The sequence below is a fragment of the Hyaena hyaena genome, unplaced genomic scaffold (assembly GCF_003009895.1).
Source record: "Hyaena hyaena isolate Hyena2069 unplaced genomic scaffold, ASM300989v1 scaffold_61, whole genome shotgun sequence".
NCBI classification, from domain to species: Eukaryota; Metazoa; Chordata; class Mammalia; order Carnivora; family Hyaenidae; genus Hyaena; species Hyaena hyaena.
In genome coordinates this window covers 2562848-2590236 of record NW_024080693.1, presented here as the reverse complement: position 1 = coordinate 2590236, position 27389 = coordinate 2562848, and positions in this window count along the sequence as shown.

Here is a 27389-nt window from a genome sequence, read left to right as displayed (position 1 = left end):
CCTACACAGCTCACTTCAGCTGGATGCAGTTTTCTGCATTCACTTGGTGTTTCTCACAAACAAAATTGTGCATGAGCAAACATGAAATTCACATTAGGTTCAAATTATTAGGGAACCCACGGTATTAATTGTATTGAAACAAATTGAGATTTCCAAACAATTGTTATAGCAGAACTCTGCATGGTTTTTCTTTTTTTCTTTTTCTTATTCAGTTTGTTAAAAAGGTGAATTGCACTCATTAATTTGTGAATGTCAAATTAGTCTTCCATTTCTTGGATAAGCACCATTTAGTCATGATGCATTATTTTATTTGCTTTTTGCTGGATTTGATTTGCTAAAATTTTGTTAAGGGTTTTTAGATGCATATTTATGGAGCATAGTAATGTATAGTTCTCCTTTACGGTAATATCTTTGCCTGGCTTTGATATCAGGTTAATGCTGGCCACGCAAAATAAGCTGGAACATGTTCCTCCTCCTGTATCTTCTGGACTCCTTGTGCTGAATTGCTTCTTCTGTAAACAGATGGTAGAATTCATTCCTGAGGTCACCTGGTCCTGAGGTTTTCTTTCTCAGAAGTGTTTAAATTATGAATTCTATTTATAATAGATACAGGGCTATTCAGGTTATCTGTTTCTTCTTGAGTGTACTTTGGTAGTCAGTATCTTTCAAGGAATTTGTCAATTTCACATAAGCTGTTGAATTTACCAACAGCACAACATCCCCCTCTTTTTTCCTTTCAACGCCTGTAGGATAGTAATGTCTCTTCTTTAACTCCTGACATTGGTAATTTATGTGTATCTCTCTCTCTCTTTTTTTTTTTTTTTGATTGATCATCTGTCTAGAGCTTTTCAATTTTACTGATCCTTTAAAAACCAGATTTTGTCCTGATAGGATTCCTCAATGGTTTCTATTTCATTAATGTTTGATCTTTATTATTTCCTTTCTTTCTGCCTTCTTTGAGTTTCAATTGTTTTTAGTTTTCTGATTTCTTCATGTAAAGATTAAGTTATTGATTTCAGTCTTTCTTTTCATGCTTTATTTGTTTTTAAAGAAAGAGAAAGAGGGCATGTGAGTGTGAGCTGGGGAGAGAGACAGAGGGAGAGAGGGAGAGAATTTTAAACAGACTACATGCTCAGTGCAGAGTCCAAAGTGGGGCTCGATCTCAAGACCCAGAGATCATGACCCGAGCTGGAATCTAGAGTTGGACACTCAAACCACTGAACCACCCAAGCGCCCCTAGTCCTTCTTAAATACAAGCATTCAATGTCACAAACTTCCCTGAATCACAGTGTTAGTCGTCACCCATATATTCTGATGTGCTCTCTTTTCATTCTGTTCATAATATTTTTAGGCCATGGTATTTTCTTATTCCTCTTGAGATTTTTTTTGACTCATGGGTTATTTAGAAGCATGTTGTTTAATTTCCAGATCTTTGTGAATTTTTCCAAATACCTTTATGTTTTTGATTCTTAGCTTAATTCCATTGTGCTCAGAGAACATATTCAGGATTTCAGTTCTTTTAAATTTACTGAAACATTTTTGTGACCCACAATGATTGTCTAGGAGAATATCCCATAAGCACTTGAATAAATATGTATTTTACTGTTTGGGGGTGCTCTCTAAATGTCTCTAAATGTCATTTCATTTTGATTGATTGTTACTGGGACTGGAAAATGTTTAAGTGGATACTTGGAGGGAAAATGACTTAATTTGCAGCATTTGACTCAGTATAAATACTCCCATCATAGCCAAATTTAAGCTACCAATGTGGTGTCTTTTATATGCAGGTTTGGGAAGAGACTCAGACCCCTTTCACTGCTGGTCAGTGTGATAATGGTGTTCGAATCTTCTGTATTTCTCTGACCTTTTCTCCTTTTTTTTCTTTCTTTCTTTTTTTTTTTTTTTTTGGTCTACCTGTTCTTTTAGTTACTGGGTGATGGGTGTTGAAATCTCCAAAAATAATTGTCAGCTTTCCCATTTCTCTTTTCAGTTCTTTTAGTTTTAGTCTTAAAGTATTTTAAAACATTTGGGGCGCCTGGGTGGCTTAGTCGGTTAAGCGTCCGACTTTCGCTTAGGTCATGATCTCGCGGTTCGTGGGTTCAAGTCCCGCATCGGGTTCTGTGCTGACTGCCAGCTCAGAGCCTGGAGCCTGTTTCAGTCTGTGACTCCAGCTCTCTCTGACCCTCCCCTGCTCACGCTCTCTCTCTCTCTCTCTCCTAGAAATAAATAAAAAATTTAAAAAAAAAAAACTTTATAAGGGGCATACACCTTACGAAATGTACCTTTTTAGCCCTGGTAATAGTCTTTATTTTACAAAAAGTGGACTTTTTGTCTAACGCAAACAGCTACCCAAGGATTTTTTTAAAAAATTCATGGTTATGTGGTATAGTATTTTTCATCCTTTTACTTAATAAAAAAGACATTCAGTTTGGAATAATTTTAGACTTATAGAAGAGTTGCAAAAGCAGTACTGAAATGTCCTATATGCCCTTCTTTCCATAACATTAATATCTTACATAACTATGGTACATTTTTCAAAATTAAGAAATTAATATTGGTATATTATTATTAACTAGACAACAGACTTTATTTGGATTTATCCAGATTTTTCACTAGTGTATTTTTCTCTTCCAGGACCCAGTCCAAGAGTCTACATTTTTCTGCTTTGTTTTCTCTGATCTGTGATACTTTCTCAGCCTTCTTTTGTTTGTCATTGTCTTTATACCTTTGAAGATTATTGGTCAGGTATTTTATATACTGTTCCTCAATTTGGGTTTGTCTGATACAGTCTCTTGGTTATACTGGAACTATAGAAAGTGAATTGCCTTTTTTATCACATACTATCAGGGGTAAATGATATCAAGTGATATTTCTGGTGATGTTAATTTTGATCACTTGATTAATGTGGTGTCTGCCAGGTTTCTGCACTGCATTTTTTCCCCTTTCCATATGCTACTTATAGGACTGAGTCACCAACTCCTCCCCTCTGAAGGGAGAAATATAAAGTCTGAAGCTCAGTTAATATGTGTACACACATATATTATAATTATATAATATCTATCTATCTACCTACCTACCTACCCATCTAACTCAGAACATTTGGCCCTTTTCCCTTTCCCTTTTATTATTGGCAACTTCTTTCTCTGACATGGAGAAAACTAGCTTCCATTATCTGCAAATTATTGACTTATTTGTTCAACTGTTATATATGTAAAGTAGATTCAAATAGTTAGCCTGTACCTTTGTAAGAAACAAATTTACCAGTTAGAATAATATATTTACATACAGGGTTTTTTGGGTTTTTTTGTTTTTTTGTCTTTACTTTGGGTCAGCACTGTTTCCTTCACCTCAGTGGTGATATTATGTCACACATTTATACTATAGTCAAATTCATCCTGGGATCTTTCAATATACTAGTTGACTTTTCTTTCTTTCCTTCCTTTCTTCCTTCCTTCCTTCCTTCCTTCCTTCCTTCCTTCCTTCCTTTTTTTCTTTCTCTTTCTCTCTCTCTCTCTTTCTTTCTCTCTCTCCTTCCTTCCTTCCTTCCTTCCTTCCTTCCTTCCTTCCTTCCTTCCTTATTTCTCTCTCTCTCTCTGCCCCCCTCCATTTCTTCTTTCCTTCCTTCTCTTTTTCTTTTTCTTTCTTTCTTTCTTTCTTTCTTTCTTTCTTTCTTTCTTTCTTTCTTTCTTTCTTTCTTTCCTTCTTTCTCTTTAAATATTGCACACTATAAAGTTTGTTCCATTGCCACAGTACCATTCAGAATAGTTTCATCCACCCTAAAAACTCCTTTGTAGTCAACACCTCCCCAGTCCCCAGTCTCTGACAACCATTGATCTGGTTTCTGCCCTCATGGTTTTGTCTTTTTAAAAATTTCATGAAAATGGAATCATGTGATATGTAGTCTTTGGATCTGGATCTGGGTTCTTTCATTTAATAAAATGTATTTAAAAGTTTTCCAGTGTTATATAAATCAATAGGTCATCCTTATTGTTGAGTAGAGTTTTTCCATCATATAGCTATGTCATAATTTGTTTATTTCATCAACTGTTGAAAGACAACTTGGCATCCCTTCACTTTTTCCTTCTCTGTGTCCTATATTTAAAGTGTATTTCTTGTAGACAATATATATAGATGGGTCTTGTTTTATATCCAATCTGACATCCTTTGTCTTTTAATTATGATGTTTAGATCATTTACACTTATTGCAATTATTAACTTTGTGAAGTTTAAGTTTATCACTTGCTATTCTTTTTTTCTCATCTGTTCTTTTTTCTTTTTTTCCTTCTTTTCTATTTAGTTTGAATTAATGTTATTTTTTATATCTCTATTTTATCTCCACTACTTCTTTGCTTTGATGTTTAACTGCTTGTTCTATAATGTACAACATACATTGTTTACTTATCCCAGTTTGCTTTCATGCCGCTTCACATATTTTATAAGACTCTTACAACAGTACACCTACATTTCTTTCTTTTCTTTCTGCTTATTACTTATATTATTAACTTTTTATGTTAAGCCTCTGGGCTAAGAAAATGGTTTCTAATAGAGAGCCCATGGTCAGACCTTGGCTCTATTGTTTACTCACTGAGTGATGTCAGGTAAATCACGTTTCCTCTTTGTTTCTCAGTGTCATTGTCTGTAAAGTGGGGATAACAGGTTTGATGTGAGAAATAAATGAAATAAGGCATGATATGCATGGCGCACTATGCCTGGCACATACGGAGCCTGGGGGCATAGTCTCCCTCCAGAGCCAAACACTAAACTGTTCTCAAAAGCTGAAAGCTGAAAGTGAACAGTTTCTCAGCTCTGAGCACACCCCATTGCTTGCTCCTCATGATCTGACCCTCTGTGACACCAGGAGACAACAGCAGATGCCAAAATGAACCATAGTGCCAAACATAGGGAGCCCATCTGTGTTGACACCAGCAGGCATAGCTGATTTTTTTTTCCAGGAAGAAAATTAAAAATCAGTTCTCCTTCATGTGAGCTCCCTGAATCACAAGGAGTAGGATCCTAAGGAATCTTGACCCAGCAAACTCCAGACATTGAGCTTCAGAAGGCTCCTGTCTGCAGACAGGAGAGGCGATCAAACTTTCCTACTTCCTGGCCCTGCTGGCTGCCTCTCTTCCCCTGAGCCATTAGTTTCCTCCTGGAGAGATGAGTTTTTGCCCTTGTGAGAAGGTGAGCTCTGGGGTCAGACACACCTAAGTGTGAATCATGACCTCATCCTCTCTGTTGACACTGGAGAGGTCACTTCCCTACTAACCCCCACCTTCCTCCCATGTAGAATGGGATTGAGGATGACATGTGTCCCTAGGCATTGTTTTGCGCCATCAAAACTCTCAACAGAATGAGAGTATATTTTCGCAGAGGGAAGTGGTGGGATGATTCTCTCAATGTTAGCTAATATTCCCATTCCCCACTCTCATTTTATTCCTTAGTTCAGCCCATGATCATCAGCCAGGCCCAGGGCAGACATAGAGCAGCAGACATCAGACAAAGAGAGGAGACTTTTTCTGTCTTTAGATTTCTAGAAGCCTAGGCCTGAGGGGGGCAGGGGGGAAGACTCAAAGTGCTGCTACACTCAAAGTGCTGTCAGAGGAAGACACTGAGCTGGAGCAGTAAGGAGGGCAGGAAGGGGAACCACACACGTGATGGCCTTCAAAGACCCTAAGAAATGCACCATGTTTTCAGCTCCCAGTAGCTTTTTGGGATCCACTGATGGCTGGGCTCAGGTGAGAGGAGACGGGGCCCCAATGTCTCTAGGACCTGCCTTAGAGGAATATTGGCTGGCGTTATGTCCAAGCACACAGGCTCCAGGCTGCTGGGAAGGGTGTCCAGGATGAGGCAGGACTGACTGCATGGCCCCATGTGCCCAGAGTCCAGAGCATCAAGCTTGAGGAAGGTTGTAGACCGGAAGGGAGACACCCAAGAAGTGACCTGCACGGACAAGCCTCCAGAGATCAGACAGGGAGTGCACCACCCAGCAGGAGTGCCAGCTGGGGAGGGAGGTGGGATGTGATAGCATCTCATTGCCCTCTCTCTCTGCAACTGCATTTGTGGAGTCTGTGTAGGTTAGACAAGCTCATACTCCCACAGTGTGAGTTGCTGTGATAAGAACATGATAAAGGTGCCCATCCAAGGCCTCAGGTGGGACTTAAACTGCCGAGAGTTCTGTTGTGTTCATAGCTGCTTTTAGCCTCCCAGTGATCTACCAGGAGCCAGAGACCCGGCTATCAGGGAGCGGCTCCTGTAGATCTGAGTCCCTTTCTTGCACTCAGCAGGAAATGGAATGGAAGACCAAATGGAAAGGAAGTATCATCTTTTAAAGCCAGTGATTCTCACGCCCCAAGCACTTATTGAGCCCCTGCTGTATACTGGAATGGGGGAGGTGAACAAAGCAGAGAGGGACCCCACCCATGGGGCTAATGGTCCAGAGGAGTTAGCAGCTCAACGTTATGAACATTTTTAGCATCAATCAGTTAAAGGCAGAATTACCCAATCACCGCTTTCTAGTAAGAGAGTCGCAGGCTCAGGACTCACAGAGACAGCATCTCGCCACCCACTGCCTCTTGTGACCATGTACAATCAACCACACTGTCAGGTCTCAGATGTCTGTTGCACACACACCGGGGTCCCAGGGCCCCTCCGGCCAGAGTGGCCCTTCAAGGAGATGCAGAAACGGGTGTCCAATCCAAACACCACAAGAACTGTGACATAGGCTGTGATCAGACAGCATCATATCTGCCCTTTTGATTATTGTTTTAGCCACGGCTGTTGTTACCACCTTCAGTAGTAAAAGGGCCCCTCCTTTGGGAGGAGGTTGCACCGATTATAAGCAGGACCGTCATGCACACAGGGGTGACGTGGACTTCCCCCAAACTTGGGTGTCTGTGCAGGGCTGGCAAGCACAGGGCAGGGCCACAGGGCCAGCCCGGCATCGTGTCTGGGTCTCATTCACTACAGGTGTCCCCTCCCTGGACATCTCTGTGTTCACTCACATTTTCATCACACCCACTTACTGCTTTTACATAAAGAAGGGTTTTGTTTTGATTTGTTTTTGAAGGAAACTTGCTATAACTGTCATAAATGGGAAACCTATATCATTGGACAAAAATAGGAAACAGTGGTAAAATAAATACAGTGGCACAAAACAGTATTTGTACACCGTGGCTCGGTTGCCTGAGCTCAAGCGCTAGGTGGGTCTCAATGAACGGAGAGCCTCAGGACAGAACAAGGCAGGTAGAAGAATGTTCTCCTCAGGGGAACTTGATGCCATTTGCCAGCTCGTGCCTCAGCCACCTTCTCAGGACCCCCTCCACTCCAGTCACCTGCGGGTTCATCCGACAGCCCTCACCTCCGTAAGGTGAGGAGGCCCTTCCGTAAGCCTACACCTTACGCTCCTGTGTTCTCCTGGGGGCACGGCGGCCACACGTTTAGATAGGCTTCCCCTCCGTCACTGGTCCTCCCGGGTCCCTGACCCCTGCTCTACAGGGTTGCTTCCCAGGTAAATCACCTGCAAACCAGCCTGCATCTCATGCTCTGCTTCCAAGAAAGCCCCGGACACACATGGTACCTTTGCAGCCCTTAAAGTCACTTCTCGTACCCCCAAGGCACAAGTCCTACAGCTCTGGCCCCGCCACTTACAGCTGTGAAGCCTGGAGCAGGCCAATTAGCATTTTTTAGGCTCTTCCCTTGTGTGAAACGACACCAACTGTCCCTAGCCTTACAGGGTCTGTAGAAGGGTTAAACGATACAATGTTATATGGCCACCAGCTTAAGTAAAAGGCACCGGTTGCTATTGGTTTAAAGCCAAGTAACCCCCCGCACCCCCGCCACGCAGATGCCTGGCATCCGGCCTTCGGCCTGAAGGCAGTAGTGGGGCCTCGCGTGGGTCAAAGCTGCTGGCAGGTGAGATGCACCTGAGTGTATCAGTGTCAGCCCCGAGCCGGCGCTCACCTGGTGTCCTCGGGGAGCTGGCTGTGCCGTTGGAGGCACTGGAGCGGCCTGTTGCCGGGGGGAAGGTCAGCACGCGGAGGTCTTCAGCCGGCTGCCCTCTGCCCCCAACTGCCACCCGGGGCTCCCTGTCTGGCTGCTCCTCTAGCTGCTGGAGGGACCCGATGCTCGCTCACCCGGCTGCGCGTTCAGCAGCTCGGCTTGCGCCCTTCCGCTCTCCCTCTGTCTGCTGCATCTGTATCACTCCCTCCGGCCTCTCCCCCCACCTGCAGCCCTTCCATGGGCTTCCAGCTGTGGCCAGCCACACCCAGCAGCCTCGGGCTGCCAAGACTTTGAGGGACCTCTATCTTTACACAGGCGGTTCTCACCCTCTGCCCCTCCGGCAAACCTCTGCTCTTCCTTTAAGAGCCAGCGTAAGCCTCATGTCTGCAAAGTCTCCCCCAATGCCCCGTGGGACGTGGAGCTCCTGCAGTTACCCTGCAGCCCGCACCCTGATGGATGGCACGTGCACCCCCCTCCTTCAGACTGTGGGGCCTGGTCTCTTCCATCAGGGCCACCCAGAGTAGGCAGAGCTGGCTCTGTGTTGGGGACTTGTCTAGTTCCCCGACTAGCTGGCCTGCTCTGCCCTGGGGAATGCTGGAGGAGCCCAGCACTGGCCTTCAGACGAACAGGGGCTTCTCTCTGGACACAATGGATGGAGAGTTGTTTCCCAACCGTGTCTCTCATTCGTGCCTCAGGACCTTTGCACTTGCTGTTTGTCCTGCTGGGAATGCCCTTCCCTGGGACCCTCACATTTCTCTTATCATTCAGGTCTCAGCTCACATGTTGGCACCTCTTTAGAGGATGTCCTTGACCGTCCACTCTAATGTTCCTCTCCCTCCGTCTGAAATTATCTGATGTATTTTACTTTATACTGTTTCCCCCACTCCCACTCCAGAAGGTAACGTTCAGGAAGGCAAGGATCCTGCCCATCCTTGGACCCCCCAGGGGCTAACACAGAGCTTGCCCCATAGGAAGTGTCTGTACATAATTGTTAAATGAAAGAATGAATCGATCAATGAATCGATGAGAAAACAAATGATGGTCTCACTTATGTGGCTAACAGCCTCAGGACAGGTTAGGGCAGAGGAGGGGAGGACAGGGGGGCTTCTGTAATAGAGGAGGCACTAGAGTCAGAAACAAGCCATGAGGGGGCACCTGCATGGCTCAGTTGGTTAAGCGTCCCACTCTTGACTTCAGCTCAGGTCATGATCTCACGGTTCCTGAGACTGATCCTCACATCCAGCTCTATGTTGGCAGAGCTTGCGTGGGATTCACTCTCCTTCCCTCTCTCTTCTTTGCCTCTCCCCACTGACTGCCTGCTCTCTCTTTCTTTCCAAAAATAAACAAATGAACAATAAAAAAACAAACAAAAAACAAAAAGCTATCATGAAGGGGTGATGGCTTGGAGTCAATAACACCAGTCTCTTCACACTAGGCTCTGCTACCCCATACTCAGCCCTGAATGCCAGGCACCCAGGAAGGGACATCTCTCCATCACTGCCATCACCTGGACACGACGCTCTGGGATTCGTAATTCGGCAATTCACTGCCACAGTCACATTCAAGATGGCACAGAGAGTGCACAAGATGCACAATCCCAGAGCGTGCCACAGCTCGGCACCCAGAGAATGAGCCACAGACCCTGCCCTTCCTGGCCCAGGTACCCGTGTGCAGCTCCACCCCGCTAGAGAGCTAGAATTCATCGGGAGGAAGCAAGGCAGTTCCCTACTTTGTAATCACTTCCATCGCCCTCTCTCTCCAAGATCTGCTTCTGGGAGAACAGTCAAGGATTATAGATAAACGTCACTACACAAACTCAATATGAAAACACCAAGTGAACCAAGATGACATTTTCAGGGTGATTATTTTAGAAAAGAATTCAAGGATTGATAAGAGCCATGGTGCGATTATGAGGGTTTATATATATATGTATATACATGTGGTGCACAGATAACTTTCCTCCTAAGTGCAGACCCAGAGCTGCTCATTGAGGATTCTTACTTAGCCTTGGGGGTTAAACCTGACCTCCCAGCCATGCCAGGAGCCACAAAGACCCACTGCCTTTGTTGCTGAGGGACTAATAGCACCTTCCAAAGTGCCTCACAATTGGCGACAAGCTGCCCCCTGCCAGTGGCATGGCAGTCACCTCCTGCAGGGGGCAGACTAGGTCGCGGTGGAACACATAGTTCATGGGCACACGGTGGGCGGTTACAGGTGCTGGTGCCTGGCTCTGGCGTTCTCCTAGGGCTAATTCGGTTCTTTCCATTAGTGCGACATTCAAAAATACAGGTTTAGTATTTTTTAAAATAGAATCCTATGGGCGTCTGGGTGGCTCAGTTGGTTAAGAATCTCACTTTGGCTCCCGTGATGATCTCGAAGCTCATGAGTTCGAGCCCCGTGTCGGGCTCTGCGCTGACAGCTCAGAGCCTGGGGCCTGCTTCAGATTCTGTGTCTCCTTCTCTCTCTGACCCTCCCCTGCTTATATTCTCTCTCTCTCAAAACAAACAAACAAACAAACAAATAAACATTTAAAATATTAAAAAAAATAGAATCCTATGCTTATCTTGAAGAAAGGAGGAGATGTGGCCACATTAGGCCTATTCTCCAAAGAAGGTAAACAGTGCTGTCCCCGACAGAAGGTTCTCCAGGCCCAGCTGGCTCCAGTCCCCACATGGCCTCTACAACAGGCATCAGAATCGATGACCCTGGTTTACGCCAACCGTCTTTCCCCACCTAAGCCTCCACGATTCTGGGGCATGGTCAGGTTTCTTTCAAAAGCACGCTTAATCAAAGGCTTATGTTTTATCTTGAAAGAAATGTGCATTTCCATTTTACTATGTAATATGCCCATGTGTTTTAAGGAAATTGTTTTGGGTTTTTTTTTCCTTCCTAAAATCTGGAATCAATGTGTCCCTCCGGGAAGATGTGCCCTGCTGTCCCGAGGCTCTGTGGGTCTTGACAGTGTTCTCCCAGACAGGCTCTGTGGTTCCAAAAAAGAGATGCAGGACTTTCTCAATCTTGCTGCTCATTAGATCTTACAATCCTTTTCTTAACCTTCTAAGTGACTAACGTTTGGCCACTTTTTATAAAAATAAGAAATTAAAAGCCCTCCTTTCAAACGCAGCTCCTTGTGCTGGGTCGGTCCGGCCCTCCGGGGGCCCGCAGCCTGCTGTGTCTGTGCGGGGAAGGGGCCATGCCCCACGCCCACACGTGGCCTGGCCGGCCAGCAACAAGAACACCAAGCAGCCCACACTAGGGTTGTATAGTGCTGCCCTCGGAAACTTTCGTGGGTTATGGCTTGTGAAGGGTTCCAGAGAGTTCAGACACAAATCGATAGCACGCATTACAAGAGAGTGTGAGCTAACAAAGGTGCTGGTGGGTCATGCATCTTAAAACAGCTTCTTGGGGACTTTAATTGTCGGGATGTTCAGGAGAAGAATATGACCTTATGGGGCATTTTCCAGAATAGAATAGTCTATATATTAAAAGGCAGCAAATGATTCATAACTGGTTGGCGGCTGGGCCTATGGGCCCGTGTTTCCCGTGTGGATTTTTTTCCTCTGCATTGCAAACTCTTACATTAAATTGTGATAAATGAAGAGTGGGGGCTACTCATACAAATCAATGACTCTAGTGTGTGTGTCATTAGCCTCAGAGATGCAGGCAGCGGTCAGTCCCATAAATCATGTGATGATCTGCTGTCTGCAACACGATGCGAGCAAGCAGGCGCATTAGGGAGGTTAAGGAATGAAATTAATCTGTGCATTTTCCTCTCCCCCCTTCCGCCTTCCCCATCACCTGGTCATACGGAAAGAATTAAAATCACATGATCCGAACTAAACCGGCTCCAGAACAGTAAATTGGTTAAGTTTGACTTCACCTTTCAACTTCGAGTTAATTATGTATTAGGGGATTAATTTATTCACAGGCACTGAGAAGGCAAATGGAGAAGAGGGGAAGCCTGCCAGGGCCTCTCATCCAGGTGCCAAGGTTATTAATTGCTCCGGCGGTGCCACGGGCTCTGCCTGGGCCGCACTGGGCAGGGGCCACCAGGACCATCCTCATGGGCGCTTAGTTCTGTCCTGCTCTGGGGCTGCGAACAGTGAACCAGCCCCACCGCTCTGCTCGCTCAGGCTTCAGGGGAGGCCCTGCCCCGGGGCATGAAGGGATGCCTGCTTGCTGGAGTATTCTAGAAGGCTAGACTGGAGGAAGCCTGTGGTAGAAGTATGTTGTGAGATCTCAACCAAGGTGGGAACCGGTCTCTCTCCAAGAGCCTCTGGCTTGGTGTGAACACCTCCAATGAGCGGAAGCTCCCTACCCGCAAAGGTGGCCATTTGACATGGCACAACTCTGCCTGCAAAGACTCAGTGCCCCTCCTCCACCTGGGCCCACACACCTGCTCTTCAGACACCTGAGGACACTGATTGCTTTCTCCCTCACGGTCCTCAGAATGCCCCCTCGGGAAGCATGGCTTCCAGACTGCTGGCCACTGCGGTCTCCTTCACAGGAGGCCCTTGGTCCCTGTCTTGTTGGTGCAATTGCAGCCGCTCAAGATGCCGATAGGGGCAGCCACCCTCACAGGGCTACTGGGCGAGAATTAGGGGCAGAGAGGCAGGGCGGCAGATCCTTCCTCAGTGTCCTGGCCCACGTGGCTGCCTGGCCACAGCCATGGGGCACGCAGGAGATGGGTCCCCCACCTGTGCAAGAGTCACATCCCATCACACAGAGAAGCAGCTTCTCAGAGGAGTCCATTGCCTGCACTGAGACGTGTGAGAGAAATTCTTAGGAACATTTGTCTGTTTAGAGTTAAAACATGAGGTTGCTGACTGAATTCGACACTGACCTTTTGCTTATAAAAACTCGCAATGCTCCACACGAATGGTAGCATTAATGTTTTCTATGTTTATGGCACCTTGCAGCTTACCGAATGCCTTCCCCTACTGCTGTAACAGGGTCCCATCTTCCCAGCGGCCCATGAGTTGGGGCCAAGGACTCCCATTTGACTCCAAAGGAAACTGAGACTCAGAGACTTGAAGGACTTGCTCAAGCGCAGGTGGCCCAGAAGTGGCTCAAAGCGAGTTAGTCAGTGTAGGAAGGATGGGGCTGTGTAGGGGTTCTCTTTTGCTCAAATCCATAGGTGGAAGGTTCTTCTAATCTAAGTATCCTTGTCCATCTCTAGAAGCCCAGTGCAAACCCCAGACAAGTGTATCGTGCTCCAAATGTAGTTTTAAAAAGTAAGTTAAGCAAACATTAGAAAATTAAGAAGTTCCACAGAAGATAGAGCTCACAGTTTCTCTTGAAAAGTCATAAAATATGGCCGTTGGGTTGACATTTCATTGTGAGGGTAGTAGCTCTCGCTCAGAGGGGCAGAAGCTCTCTAGAGTGCATGAGGCTTATCCTGGCCAGGAGACCACAGGTAGATAGGAGCCCAAGTAATGCCTCATCTTGCCGCTCAGTGACCTGTGACCCATCATGAACTCCCCGCCGCACCCCATGTAGGTCACCGTCCATGTAGACCCATCTCAGTGGCCCAGTCTTATGCTGCTCCCTTTTCCCAGGGTGCCTGTTTATCACTGTCTTACTTTTCCTCCAAGTCCTTGTTAACCTTCACATCCAGTTCAGGCTGGCTTACCAGCCCCTCTGTTGACCCTCATTGGCTCCCTCCTTCCTAAGCACAAACAGGACTTCTCAGCCAATTGACATCAGAGCCAAAAAGGCCATGAGGATATTTTAATCCAAACTTCTTGCCTCCAGTAATGAAGACAAGGCCGTACTGGACTCTTGGTCTGACCATGTCACAACCACACACCCATACTGTCTCTGAATCCCTAATTATACTGCTACTGAAGTACCCTCCTTGCCAAACTTTTTAGTTTGGGCTGGAAACAAAAAATTACAGAGAATATCCAAATACCCAAGGCCTCAACATCCAGAATGAACAGATATTAACATTAGTCATATTTGTTACAGATATTAAAAACAATGGTTGTGTGTCTAGTCTAGGGGGCTGGCTGAGTGATTCCCTGAGGGTAGAGCATCCAGATCCCGGCCCAGTCTGTCTTTCCTGAGCTAGCCATATTGTGACTTGGCCACACATGCTTGAGATTCATGTTTGCACACATGGGCATACATACACACACATGTACACATGCACATGCACATAAGCACACATGCATGCATGCATTACCTCCCCCCCCACACACTCCTTCAATTACATATGTTGTGTGGTTACATGCAAAGGTCTGAATCCACATGAATCTTTTGCTTTGCGTTAAAAAATTTTTTAATGTTTATTTTTTAATTTATTTTTTAATTTTTTAATGGTTTTTTTTTTCTGAGAGAGAGAGGCAGCTTGAGCAGGGGAGGGCCAGAGAAAGAGGGAGACACAGAATCAGAAGCAGGCTCCAGGCTCTGAGCCAGCTGTCAACACAGAGCCTGATGCGGGGCTCGAACCCACGAAGCATGAGATCATGACCTGACCTGAAGTCGGACACTTAGCCGACTGAGCCACCCAGGCGCCGCTAATGTTTATTTTTGAGAGAGAGAGAAAGACAGAGGGTGAGCAGGGGAGGAGCAGAGAGGGAGGGGGACAGAGAATCTGAAGCAGGCTCTAGGCTCTGAGCTGTCAGCACAGAGCACGATGCGCGGATTGAACTCACAAACTGCGAGATCATGATCTGAGCCGAAGTCAGATGCTCAACCGACTTAGCCAACCAGGTGCCCTGCTGTGCTTATTTGAGGGCAATGCACCACACACCTGGAGACCCAGCTTGGCTGCATGGCATCGTGAGGGGTACCCCATCTTATCTCCTTTCTCCCTTTTTAGTAAGCATTTACATTGGTTCTGACTTTTTACTGTCACCAATGGCGAAGTTTCAATAACCCCCAGCATCTCTTCTGAGGCTCATAAATGAGGCTCATTCCAGAGCTTGCTCATTCCAGAGTTTCCTCCATAATCTGGCTGTGTCCTGAGCATCTCTCCCTGGGCCTTCAGGGGCCTGCAGGAGCCATGAATGAAGGCGCCTGGCACAGCCCCCAGCCAGTGCCTGTGCACCGTCCCTGGAACGTGCATTCATACTGCTCTCGGTTTCCCACCGAGGCTAGCATGGGCTGGCCACATGACCCGTCTCCAGCTGGCTGTGTCCACACGTGCCAGCCCCCGAGAGCCCCCACCACCACCGCCTGCTCATCCTGGGCCCATTAAACCTCTCACTTTGTATTTCCTAATTCCTTTAAGAAATCCCAAACCTGTCTCCTTGGATAGAAATAAAATAAATGTAATATCTATTGCTATCGCTTAAACACAAATTATAGTATTTTTTATTAAATACTCTGTTGTCAAATGCTTGACATTCCTCATAATAGATAAAAAAGCAACTAAAACTAGTTATTTTCTGTTACCTTAGAGGCTTACAACATAGTTTGTAGTGTATTTACTTGTTATGTTCTGCTTGTCGCATTTCATTATAAGCACGTGAATTATTTTCCCTATTAAATTAAAATGCACTCTCCCCTCCCCCAGCTACCCTTGAGCTATACGGGAGGTGAAGGTCTGGAGATGGGGGAGCCGAGGAAGCCACTTGGCAGTCAGAACTCCAGCCTTGCCCTGACATACGCCCAATGCTTGGAGATGGGGTCCAGAGCCCACCCCCAGTGATCCCTGTCTGGGGCAATGGCTGGGGGGACCGCCTACTCTGGCATCGTGCTCAGCAAAGACCTACTGTATGCACTCTCCTGTCATCTTCATTACAGCCCTGGAAGGCAGGCAGGCTGGGTCTACAGTACCTGTTTTACAGATAAGGAAATGATCCTGAGAGATGAGGTTTTCTTTCGAATTGAGGTCAAGTGGAGGCCAGAGCCCTGCCTACACCCCCACCCCACCCTCACCGGGGTGCTGCTATGCCCCAAGCACTTGGATAACCATCTCACAGGCAAGGCTGTACTCTGCCCAATGGCGGCAATGGTCTTCGAGGTTGTGGGAGTATCATATGTTTTTCAGTTCTCATGATGAGACTGCTGAGGATGGAGGGCGTGTCTGTGGTTGAATTGCTTTGTAAGCGTAAGAGCCTGGGTTCAAGTTTATCTGGCTTCAGAACTCAGCAGAAGCAGGAGGGGGTACATCTTTAACTCTCTGGGGCCACAGTCTCCTCTGGGGGCTTGATGAAATCTACATCCCCCTTCAAAGTGAGAAGGGTCAGTGCACATTTCTCATATAAGCAACAATTTACATACAATTTTAGGGGCTTCCCAGACTCTCTCTGGGCCATCTATGGCCCCACACATGTCCCTGTGTTCCGGGTCAGGAAGCAACCTGACGGGAGGTTGGCGTTACTTCCTTTTGGTGTGCACTGAGCCTAAATGAACTGAAATGTGGCCCCACGCTCTGCCTCCTGCCCTTGCCACCCTCCCTTCATAAACTTTCTGGCTGCTGAGTGACCAGAATTGAAAAAGGCCACCGCTGGAAATGGGGTGTGTGGGGTTTGTTTCAGTGCTGGGACAGGACCTGCTGTTTTCTGGGCCCACCAGGGCTTGAAGGGGAGCTGAGCCCTGCCTCAGGCACTCCTGCTCACTCAGCTTCTGCCTGCTCTGGCCACAGCACTTTTTTGGAAGAAGAACTAAAGCCATCAAGTCACCTCCAAGGTTATCCTTTTATTTAAAAATGTTTTTATTTATTTCTGAGAGAGAGAGAGAGAGCATGAGCAGGGAAGGGTCAGAGACACAGGGTCAGAATCTGAAACAGCCTCCAGGCTCTGAGCTAGCTGTGAGCACAGAGACTGATGCAGGGCTCAAACCCACGAACCGTTGAGATCATGACCTGAGCCGAAGTCGGACGCTTAACCGACTGAGCCACCCAGGCACCCCATATCTTTTTAAGATCCAGGATAGGGGCAGTGCCTGGCAGGGACCCAGAAGAGCTCAGTTTGCTGACCTGTAAAATGAGAAGAATCATTTCTATGCACCTGCTGTATCAATGAAAGGGCTTTGCCTCCTTTATAAAAGAAGACCTTGCATGTTTATATTTCTCTACCTACATGTTTAGCCTGTAGGTCCCTGGTCTGACCTGTTCTTGCCGTTTAATCTTACAGAGAACATTCTCGGGATTCCTGCTATCTTGATATGTCTTTCAACAGCAGCCACTCCATCATCCGAAAGCTTTGTAGCATCCTAGCACCTCTCATCTGAGGCTGCTTCCCTAACACAAACGCTTCCCAGAGCTGTGCTGATAACACTCGGCAGTGCAGGGAGAGAGGGAGCTGATAAGGCCACATGTACATCAGAGAATTATGTCTCCTAAGTCCAACAACTGCCTTGCCCCAGAGCCAAACACAAGTGCTAGGGAACATCTATGGGTATGTATGGAAACAGAGATAAAAGAAAAAGTACCTTGAAAGTCTTTGGATTGAAAGCAGGAAGCCAGACAAGGAGAATATGGTCTTCATGCATAATTTCATCAGGGTCCTCAAATTGCCACCCAGCCCACCGTGACGGAAGCATCTTTTTCTGTTGCCAATGGGCATGAATGCAGGTGTAGGTGTACACAGAAAGATGAGTCCAAGGGCGGGCAGGAGATGACTGGTCCTTAGGGTGGGCAGACCCTAAATTTACTTCTGCCTTGCTCATTTGGGTAGTTTAGGGTTAGTCGGTCTGTTTCCTTTGGTGCTTCCCTCTCCTCCAGGGAGATCGCCCACAAGCCTCTCAGAGATGAAAGAATCAGGACTGGTCATGGCCAAAGAGAGATGAAGCCATGAGGAAGTGAGGAGGAAGGAAGGCAAAGGTAGATGTAGACCATGTGGAGAAAGCAGAGACATGATGGAAGAGGGAAGGCAGGGGTCCAGGAAATACGGAGCATGTTCCTCAAAGTCCTTGTCCCAAACCCTGGGGGACTTCAAGCACCACAGCAGGGAGTGGGGTGTCTGACTATAGACAGTGGCATGGAATTCTTAGCAAATATTCTGGAGTCCTGGGTTCTCAATCACCCCCCACCCAGAGCCTCACATTTCATCCTCTTCCTCATTCCTACCCATCCCTGTCCCAGATTTTCAGCCTGATAAGGCGTTACTGCTTTCCTCAAGGCCAGAAATCCCATCACGTTCTGGTCAAGTGTCTTTCTCATCCTTCTGGGCTTCCATGCTTTTCTGGTCCGTCTCCTTTGACCTCATCTTTAGTTACAATTGTCTAGATGCCCTCTTGGACACCAAGGAGCTCAGCCCAGTTCACGGTCTCCTTCCCATATAAGAAACCCTACTCTGCGGTCCAGGTCTCCCTCACAGGGTGAGGACTGCTCGGAGCCCCTGGGGCCAATAAGGTAGAAACTGCCCATCCCCGAGGTGACCTCTTGTCCCCAAGGCCTGCACAGTCCTCCCCTGAGATGTGGCAGTCTCTTGGAGAACATCTTGATGCAGATGAAGGATGCTACATGAATCAATAAATCATAAGTCTGTTGGACGGCACTTAGAAAGGTAAATGCATGTGTGTGATTCACTCAGAGAACCCTCCTAAAAAAGATAATACACTCAATATCTCACTGTGCTGACATATTTCAACTCAATTGATAATGGGTCAGGATTGAGCAAAGCTTAGAGAGTGAATTACCTTTTAGCCATCGCTTCAAGTTTAGGGTTGCAGTCACCAACAAAATCAATGTCGAAGGATTCCTGTTTCTCAGGCAATTCCTACAGTGACTCCTAATGAAATAAACTATTGAAGTCTTTTAATCAGAGCACCTGCCTGAAAGGAGGAAGCCATCGGGAGGAGGCTGGGGCCCTGGGGACCTGTTTTCCCCTTACCGGGCAACGCATGAGTGATTCTTTAATTGTAGTAATGATGTGCTTACCCTAGACCCAGACGCTCAGGCAGCAGAAGGCTGCAATTCTCCCTGGGCACAGAGCTGGCGTGACCTCAGATGGGGCTGCACAGGGCCTCAAGCAGGGCTGTATCACCAGGTGCCACGGCAGTGCCTTTAGGTTAGGGGCATGTTTTCCTTGCAGACATGTGCTGAGTCTCTATTAAAAGAAAGCCCTACAATGAACAAGGTCCTGCTCTATCTCTGAATCACAGGGTCAGTGCTGCAAAAGTAGTCACTGAAAATGTGAGTGTCCATGGGCTTTCGTTCCTCACCCCTAGCTCTCCCTTCCTCCTCTAATTGCATTTCTCTAAAACGTTAGTTAACATCACTTCAAATGTATCTCGACATTGGGAAACTCAAGGAAATCCAGAAGCATCAAGGTTGATCTAGATGCTCTCTGCAAATGCTTTATTCTGTTTCTACTTGTTTATTCCAGGCACATTTGTGACTTGCCTCTCTATCATCCAGTCTTTCTTCTCTGGAGATCCTTCCTGGGTTTCTTTGGATATCCACTCTTTCCTCAACTCCTATTTCTGAGTGCACTCTTCCCTCAGCTCCCCAGTGGGCATAGGGCCCATGCCTAAGCCAGTTGGCACAGCCTGTTCTAACAAACCCATCCTGTCAAGCAAGACTATGGGGTAACTAATGAAGAAGGGCCTTGTTCCCCCCTTTCAATCAAACTTGGACCCACTGGGTGTGCCTCTGGACCTGCTATTTGTTCACTGTCAGAAGGAAAGTCCATCTGAAGGTAGTTGGGCCAAGAGGCTAAGCAGTGATTCCAAGCCTTGTGCTCACTGAGGCTCCAAGCAAGAGTTTTTTGGATTCTAGTTTGTGAGCCATGAAGCTTCCGATTCATGTTGGCCACTTAGGTTGGGCTTTCTCTCTTTTCTTCTTCCCTCCTTCCCTCCCTCCCTCCCTCCCTCTCTCCCTCCCTCCCTCCCTCCCTTCCTTCCTTCCTTCCTTCCTTCCTTCCTTCCTTCCTTCCTCCCCTGCTCCATTCTATTACTCTTTCTTTCTATCACAGGCAACCGACAAGTCCACATGGATTTCTCCCACCTACAAGGAAAGAGACCGTGAGCATTGGGAGATACGGCTTCTGTCCACCTGAGGAGGAAGCCCTTCCAAGGAATTCACAAGGGAAGGGCCCCAAAGTGACCAGGACATCAGTCTATGAGGCTGCTGGTTTCTGACTACTAAAAAATGAATTTTCCAAAGAAAACTTAAATAAGCCCCTAGGAAAGACTTTAGGGCTCAGAAGGGAAAGGTCTTGCTTTTCTTGGAAGCAATATAAAAAGAATGCCACCTGCGGAGCTGGTCATGCTCAGAGGCACATGTTCTCAGAATTCCATTCCTCTGCTGGACCATCATGATTGATACACAGAGGAGCTTCAGGTGGGTAACATGACTGCAGCTCTCATGTGTCTAGATTGGCCAGGAAGGAGTCTGTGACCAGCCAGTACCCCAAACTCTTCCTGTGAAAGACCTGAGAGGTCCTTAGAGTAGATCTGCTCATAACTGGATAATTGGATCAATGACGATGATAAATAAAGAAACTGGAGACAAGCAAGACAGTATGTTGGAAGGAGCCAAAGTCAAGCCAGTAAGGACTTCTCCCTTCCCTTGGGTCGGTGTGGAGATCATCTTGACATCTAAGCATGAAGTTCTCAGTGACCCCTGCCCCAGACCCTCTTTATTGGGGCCAGTGCCGACAGGACCATGTAGTGACACGGAGGCACAGCCACAGACCACATGCATTCGGCAGGATCCCTGAGCAGAAAGCTGGTAGGCACCTACCGCCCTTTGTCTACCATGGTGATGAATGGCTGTTGACATGACTAAACAAAGGTATTATTAGTAGATTACGTCTGAGAGGCTGGACTCGTGCAGAAAGAGGGCAACAAGAGCCCTGGGCCTCGCTCGGCTCCCAATTACTCCACAAAAGCCTAAACTACCAGGTCAGGGATAAAAGTGAATAAATGTTTCTAAATTCTTATCTTAAACACACTTAAGCTTAAAGCTATTTAACTGGGGCTTTAAAAGCATGTGAGCTTCGTGGAGCCCAGCTACCTGCCTCATTCTCTTGCTCTTATTTTTGCTTTTATCCTTTTAGTCTTGAAGAAGCCTAATTAGAAGCTTGAACAGGGCTCTCTCTCCCTGCCCTTAAATCAGTAATTGGCTTCAGTGCAGAGACTGTCAGGAAATTAACACATCACAACATGACAGCTGTTAATTTTTTCTCCTTATTTGTCATATGAATCACCGCTGATTTGCCGGAGTGCATAACAAATTAGTGGGCTGTAATCAGCGGCCTCTCTTCTGTGAGCTGCACCTTCTCTTTTTTTTTTTTCCCTTTTTCCCCCCTCTCTCTCTTTTTCTCTCTCCCCCTAAAGTCCATTACTTCACTGCCTCAGCAGAGATGACTGTTCCTAGGTGTGTCATTGTCAATAAATCAGAATAAGCAAATGCTAAAAGCGCAAGAAGCTCTTTAAACTTTGATGAAGGCTTTTAGTTACATTTTTAAACTTACACTCATAACTGGAATTTTTTTTTTAAATTGTCACTCCCTGGTAGTGATAGACTGTCAGGTTTCCAGTCATCTCCTCATCCAATGTGCCAGGGAAGGTGGAGCTCCAAGTGTCATTTGCACAAGTTCTGGCTGACGGAGAAGGAGGTGGAGGAGGTGTGAGGGAAAGCATGGTGTGTGTGTTGGGGGGAGGTGGCGATCAGAGATTCTGACGGGGTCAGACTAGGGGTCCTTCCTTTCTGAGAGGGATTTGGGGAGAGAGGCAAATGGGAGGAAGGGGAGGGGAGCAGAGCAGGGGACGAGAAATGGATTCTGGAACTTTATCATCCTCAACCTTTCTAACTTGACTCGTTGTCCACTGTGTTCAGCCATCTGAAAAGGGGTGTGAGCTTTTGTTAGATGCCTTCGTAGTGGCGGCCCTGTTACGGGTTCTGGGGCTTTATTCCTCCCTCAGCATCTTTGTTGGGTCTTAAACCTAATACTTACGGTGTCTGGGAGGAATGGAGAAAAATACGATGATAATAATGAGGTGGCTTTACAGTGTGGGATTCTGTTCCAGACTCTGAGACTTAGCAGATAAACCTAGGTGCTCTGCGTCTACACTGTGGACGCAGAGGGAGAAGGAGGGTCTTCTCAGCCTGGACTTTTCTGGACTGACAAAGCCTCATCATTACAACTTGAGTCCAACAGGGAGTCAATGGGAATTTCACCGGGGGAACAGCTTCTTAAGGCTTGGTTGGCAGGTGTTTGTGGATATTATAGACTGACATCGAACCTAAGGTGAAAATGTTTCAGGGATAAACTTCTCCTTTCCTTTCTTCTCTCACCTCCTTCTTTCTCTCGTTTCCTTCTGTCTGTCCTTCCTTCCTTCCTTCCATTCACCCACCTTTTCATCCATCCATCCATCCATCCATCCATCCATCCATCCATCCATTTATCCATTCATGTATCCACACTTCCATCCATCCATCCACTCACCCATCTACCCATCCATCTACTCACCCAATGTGCTTTTCATGGAGCAGCAAGGCATGAGCCAAGCATGGGAACAAGTGGGAGTGGGTAGAGGGTCTGTCTCAAGATAGGACCCAGATAAGAAAATCACAGCTTTAGAAAAGTAAAACCCTGCCCTGCTGCTGACACTCCACAGTGCCACCTCAGGAAGGTCATGGAGGAAGAGTGGAAGGACCTTGCTCTCTTAGCCATCACATCAGCAAATGGGTTATTCTGTTTACCATGTTGGTCTTACTCACCTTTTTCTTAAGAATTAGTCTAGGGGCATCTGGGTGGCTCAGTCGGTTGAGCATCCAACTTTGGCTCAGGTCATGATCTCACGATTCATGAGTTCAGACCCCACATCGGGCTCTGTATTGACAACTCAGAGCCTGGAGCCTGCCTCAGATTCTGTGTCTCCCTCTCTCTCTGACCTTTCCCCACTTGCACTCTGTGTGTGTGTGTCTCTCTTTCTCTCTTTCTCAAAGTAAATATTAAACATTAATTTTTTTTTTTAAAGTTTACTTTAAAGATTTTCTTATGCTGAATTCTACTTTGGCCACTTGGAAACTATGTTTGGTTCAGTTTATCAAAGACTTTACTGAGACTATCATGCACCAAACTCTAGGGACCAAAACTTCAGTAAATCAGGGTTCGTGGTCTTAGAACGTGTGTACTTCTCAGAAAAACAAGCAGCACTGGGGAAATTTTTTAAAGCTTTATTATCTTTTTTAGATCTCAATATCTGGGGCTTGGAATATATGTCCTATCTGCTATTGTTTCCTTTTCCTGAGAGCTGAGATGTCCCATCCTAAGAGATACAAACCTGCCATCCAGACATTAGCCATTTAAATTGAGGTCTTGCTGTGAAAGTCATTGAAGTCATTTAAATCTTTTGGAAATAAAACAACTGTCCTTTTTTCCCTTTTTACTCGTGATAATTTATACACATTCAATATGTTTAAATACAGTTCAATATGCTGCATCTTATAAAAATCTCTGCTGAGAAAATTTCTCTAATGTCACTTTATAAGCTCGAAGAAAGGGTTTTTAAAGCAAAATACCAATTTTACAATTACTCTGTCAAATCTTAATTTAAGACAAAAATCATTTACCCGTCATATGACATGGAGTGAGTTTGCTGATAGAAAGCAGGACTGACGGTAGTGGGGTGGCCGCTTCACAGAAGTCAAGGCAGTGGGAGCTGTGCCATAGTCCATGACAACGCAGGCCCACCATGGGAATGGAGCAACCTGACTGGTCTCGGGAAGCTACCGCGGGAGTAGGTTCCATGCGCACTGGGCTCCACAGGCTGGAAGCCTGTGGACCCAATGGGATGTTTCCAACATTTAGTGAGAATCCAATGAACTGATGAGTCCCACTGCCTGCTGAATGGCTCTCAGGGGCAAGCACTCTTTTCCAGGCTCATGGGCTCCTCTGGGGTGCCTGCTGACTACACCACACCTGCATCCTTGCTACCCCTGACCCACAGTCCTCTACACCCCAGGCTGCCCCATTCCCATGCACTGTGCTGCTTTTTTCTGACTGTGTCACTGTCAGAATGTATATGGAAGCCCTCTTCCTTGATAGCCAACCCCCCTTGAATATCCCTTATCTCTTCTGTGTTTGTTCTATAATTGAAGCTGTGGTGCTGAGGACACACTCTAGGGACAAGCTTCCTTTTTTAGTCATCCATGGTGGCCACTGTTCGTTCTCCCACACCCAGGGTATAGCAGGATCAGGGTACAGTCACCCCTGAAGATAAGCACCATTTGGCTGTGCTACTCTCTACCTCTTTTAACCCCTGGTATTTACCAGTCTGCTGGGTATTTCTTTCATTCATCAAGCACCGTGAGGACTGAACCAGTGTCTTCTGCTACCTGCTACCCCTTGTCATCATCAGGAGTGATGATGACAGCCTTGACATGGAAAACTCATCCATCACTGGTGCCTCACAGTTTACTGATCCACCTGCTGGTTTCCAGGGGTCTGCATGTCGCATACTTCAGCCATCCAGGTGAGTGGCCACCTCCAGGTGGACTACACCCTCTGATTCTCTTAAATCTTAAATGCTGGAAGCATCACCTTCCCAGGCCCAGAGTCCTGCCCTAGCTCTCCAGAAGATTTCCTCATTTTATACATTTTCTTCAATTTTACAAGGCTTTCCACGGCTTGGATGCCAGTACTATCTTCTTTTCTAGCAATTCCTTCTGCCTTTGTTTCTTCATCCGCTCTTCATGTTCTTTTGGTTCAACCATTCTCATATGATTGGCCTCCATGTGACCTCTCCTTTCATTGCTCATGTCCCACCTTCAGAGAGTTCCATTCTTGAGTCCATCCATTCTCTTCCCTTTACTTCCACTCTGGGTTCATGGGCAACATGAGAAAACTCACATTCTTCTGCCAATCAGAGGCCCTACAAACACGAGGTTTCCAGGCTCAGCTGTGCCTTCCATACTGTGAACCACTCCTCTGAGTTTTTCCACCCAGCTTTCTCTCCAGAACAGGAAATTATCCCAAATGATTATTCTAAACCTTCTTCATGATTTTCCAATCTCCCCGCCTCCACTTTTGTCTCCCATCAGAGTGGAAAAGCCTCTTCTCTCATACAGGAGGCCGATCTTCCCACTTTTCTTCTGTTCCACTTTCATTTCTTCCGTCCCCACTCTCATCCTTGCTACCCCTTCCTTTCAACATTTAAGCATATTTAAATCTTCCCCAACTTAATAATAAAAAAGTTCCCCTACAGCCCCAACCACCATCTTGTCCTCATAACCAGTGAAGTTTCTGGAAGAGCGGTCTACACTTGCTGTCCCCACCACCCCATCCGTTCGCTCTTTAACTCATTGCAGTTTGGCTTCTGCTTCTTCTGCCTCGTGCAAATGCTGTTATGAACATGGTCCAAATACTTGCAGACAGAGGATGCTTTTCAGTTCTTGACACTTGATTTTCTTCCTCCAGCACAAGGACCTAACTGCTTCTTAGTTTGAATTTCAAGATAATCATAACCTCTTGAGGTTTCGTTACCTTTTTGGCCACCTTTTTTTGGGTTACTTCACAGGCCTATTTTCATGATTATTACATTACATATGTATTTTCCTCGGGAAATCTTTTTTTTTTTTCTCTTCATTTTTTCACTTTACATACGCTATTGCCAAGTTTAACCTCTCCTTTGGCTTCAAATACAACTTCAAATCTAAATGTTCTAGGCATCTATTTTGGGTACCTGACGAGTAACTATAAGGTTAACCTGCCACCTCTCTTCATCTCCATTTCCGTGGGTCCTTTTTCCAGAGACCAAAGACCAAGGCCACCTGGATTCCTTGCCCTGCAGTACAGCCATTGTCTGACCAATCACCAGACAGTGTGGATTCCCACATCCATCCATTCTGGCCATTTCTACCGCCATGACTGGTCCCCACCACCATTTTCTCTCATTTGATCAATACAAAGTGTCCATATGGCTAGCTTCCAATAAGTCTAATATGCCTTCTCCATTTCAGGGAGAATCATCTTTCTTGATGCCAATTTGACCTTACAGCTTGGGCGCTTAGTCACTGCTGCAGAGTATTGCCATCCTTAACATGTTCTCAAGGACCTTCATGACTGGACTGGCCTGTCCCTTGGGTGACATCAGTCACCACCCACACCACATATCGTATTCTGTAAACACTGAACTCATTCCGTTTCCTAAAAATACTAAATTTTACCTTATCTCCAGGCCTTTGCTGATGCTGTTTCCTCTGCCTGGGACAGACTTGTCTGCCTCCTTACCCTCAGGTTTAAGCAGCAGCATTGGTTCTCTATGAGCAACCCACTCCCTCAAGTGGGCCCCTTGCTTCCCAACCACACGCCCCAGAGACTGGAGCCTGGGAGCACAGGAGCCTGAAGTGGCAGTCAGACCATGTGACCTTTTTGTGGGTATCTGTTACCACACAAGGCCCCACTGCCAGGTAGGCAATACACTGTGTCAGGGCAGAACCCACACGCACAGTGCTTGGACCCCAGCACCAAGCACAGTGCCGTGTACCAGCAGGTTCTCTGGACACATTGGTCAAATGTCTTGGCATTCTATGTCCATAGTGACACCCCCAGGTGGGCCTTTCCACCTCCTGGAAGTCAGTCTATACATTGGGCTCCAGAGGTTGACATTAAGTTTATTACCTGAACATCTTTTGGTTTTATCAAATCCTCTAAGACAGCTGGGTAAATGGAAGGATCTCTGTGTTTCCAAATAAAACCTCGTAAGTACCTAGGGTTATTTCTTCTCTACGTAAAGCTAACCAGCTGGTGGTTTCTGTCTCTAAGCAGATGTTTGGCCCCGCATAGTCCCAGCAGGGCTGAGCCCCAGGGCTGCGCCCCTCACACACACACACACACACACACACACACAAGCACACGCACACACATGCACACGCGCATATACACACACCCTGGTGTTCTATAGAAGGCCTCTCGGTTAGGATTCTTCACAATTCAGCTGTTGCTGAGAACTCAACATCCACGGAAGGAAAAGCTGAGAAATGACTTCCAGACTGAGGCCGGTAGAAGGAGAAAGAAAGTCAGTCATTGGGCAACAGCAGAAGTCAGTCTGCTGTTAAGGCGAAAATAAACAAAAGCACGCAAAAAACAAACGAGACACAAGCGTTCCTTAGCTGGGCCAACCGACCCAGACCACACACGTTGCAGAATCCACCGAATCCTTGCCGATGCACCCCGCCAGGGCCTGCCCTTTCCCCATGCTCCGCAGGGACAGGCAGGGCACCAGGGTGGAGAGACCGGTGCACACCAGTGGCACCCTTCTGGAGCCACTCAGTGAGGGGCTTCCACGGCAAATCCCACTGGAGGTCAGGAGCGGGCGGTTCCCTGCTGCTGCCTCAGTTTCTTCTGTGAAAGCAACGCATTTTCTTCTGGTATGTGACGTGTGAGACAAAATAATAAATGACAAATACTTCCATATCCACTGAATAAAAGATTCTTTAAAAAAAAAGTGATGCATCACAATGAAAAAAAAAAAAAAAAAAAAAA